The sequence below is a fragment of the Desmodus rotundus genome, unplaced genomic scaffold (genome assembly GCF_022682495.2).
Source record: "Desmodus rotundus isolate HL8 unplaced genomic scaffold, HLdesRot8A.1 manual_scaffold_16, whole genome shotgun sequence".
Classification (NCBI taxonomy): Eukaryota; Metazoa; Chordata; class Mammalia; order Chiroptera; family Phyllostomidae; genus Desmodus; species Desmodus rotundus.
Genome location: NW_026527214.1, coordinates 885,191 through 887,349, shown reverse-complemented (window position 1 = coordinate 887,349; position 2,159 = coordinate 885,191).

Sequence of the window (2,159 nt, the reverse complement as noted above, 5' to 3'; positions counted from 1 at the left end):
GCGGGTAGGAATAATGGCAGATCATAACGGAGCCAGGGGAATAAGCAGATGTGAAAGGCCTGATGCGACAGAAAGCATGACCATTTCCAGGAAGGAAATGCATTTTGCAAAGGGTTAGGTGTTCAATTCCTAGTCAAGGCACATGGCTGGGTTGTGGGCTGTGTCCTCACTAGGGGGCGCCTGAGAGGCCACCATGCCTTGGTGTTTCTCTCCCTCACTTCCTCTCTCTAAAGACGAGTAACAGAAATCCTTCAAAATAAATAGTGAGATAAATATCTTTTCAGGTAATAATATTGAATTTAGTAGCGATAAAAGTGAATATAACCAATTATGCAACACCATAATCCCAGAGTTAACATTATGTGTTGTAAATTTTATTCAGAGAAAATGCTCCCTCTCCACTTTACCCCTTACCGCTGCGAGAACGTATTTCGCTGCTATGATGTTGACCTTGGCTATGTGACGTTCTCAATCAATGGCAAGAGGAGGACGTGATGTGTAAACGTGCAAGAAACGCTAATCACGGTCACTCCTCATTAACTTGGGACAGCTGCCTACACAAAAAATGTTCTATTGAATGGATACACATTCATTCTTGCCTTCCCTCAGAGGAAACACCTCATTCAATCCAAAGTTCTACCTTCCACCAAAATTCAAGCCAAGACAAGATGAGGAGACTCGACAAAAATCATACTTAAACTGAAGACTCAGAAGTGAGAGATATGTGTTTGCTTTAATCCATGAGATTTATGCTTTGCTTCTTCTTGAGACGAAACCTAACTAAAGTGTTTTGTTTACAAAACATGCTGCATGGCTCCATTTTCAGTACCTTTTGTGGGAGTAATAAGCAAACTGATGCAGACAATTAATGCTTCAGTAGGTGGCATAGTTTTCCTTTTTGGCCGACAATAAGGGGAAGCAACTACAAAGCTGCTGTTGACACTTCTCACGTGGCTTAACTGTACTGGTTGTGGTCCCTTGGCTTCCCTACAGGTCTCAAGATGGCTGTTCTAACCCACATACAGCATCAGCATTCCATGCTGTCGAATGGGAGTCAAGAAAGTGGTGGCACCTTGGCTTTCCTTTTTAACGGATAAAGAAACAGTTTTTCCAAAGGTGACCCTGGCAGACTGGGTTCTGTGCCCTGAGTTGCAGACCGGGATCACATGGCCCCTCACATCTATAATGCAGACCATGAAAGTGAGAAACACTTGGCCCTGATTGGGATAGATAAAATGCAACTCGGTGCTGAAGACTTTTAAAGTGCTTTCCCCACGAAAAACATGCCTTCTGACAGCAATAAAGAAGGGAAGTGGTGATGGTGAATATTGAAGGGGCAAGTAACAATGATTTCCCTTGTTAGAATTAGTTCTTATATCCTTTAATTCTTCCTCTCCCAATCTACTGTCAAGCCAGAGTAGGGAAATGTGTGTGCATAACACAATATATGTAAAACATATGTTTCACCGACTTAAAAAATGTCCTTGATGAAGAATACGACCTTAACAGATGTTATGCCGTTAATTGAAACTGGGTAAGCACTGAAATTATTTGAAGGAAAGAAAGCATGATGTCAAGGTGAAGTCATGTTCACTCCAAGTTCATATTTAGAAGGCAGTCATGCTAAGGCACGGCGAAAGAGAATACAACTTGGTTGGTGTGGCAGATTTAGTGATGCAGAATGTAGCACGAGATCGCATTAAAATGCAGCACAGGTACAGAGCCTGAGAGAGTTTAGGAGACTTGCGATGTGTGGCGCACATTCTACTGCGAGATCCGTGGCTGAATATGACAAGGAAACCTTCAGATGTCCCAGGAAGGTTAACACACCAGTGAACAAAGCGTGTCAGGGGAAAGCATTTAGTGTCTGTGAGGTAAGAGTCTGTCTGTGTCGCTTTCACACTTGGAAAAATGATGTGAACCATGGCCTTCGCATGCAACGTTAAATCCAGAATAGTATCACGCATCTAGCTTCTGCATACTAGCTTAACTTTTTCCTTTGCATGACAGTATTTTGCTCTGTAAGGGTAAGCGCGTCACCTTGTCTCCACCCTGCAGTCCTTTCTTGGTTTGGTTAAAATGCCCTTCCATAAAACTAGCCTGTAGATATTTTTCTTCCTTTCTGGAACTGCTGGTTTCCTCTGTACTTGGGATGTAAT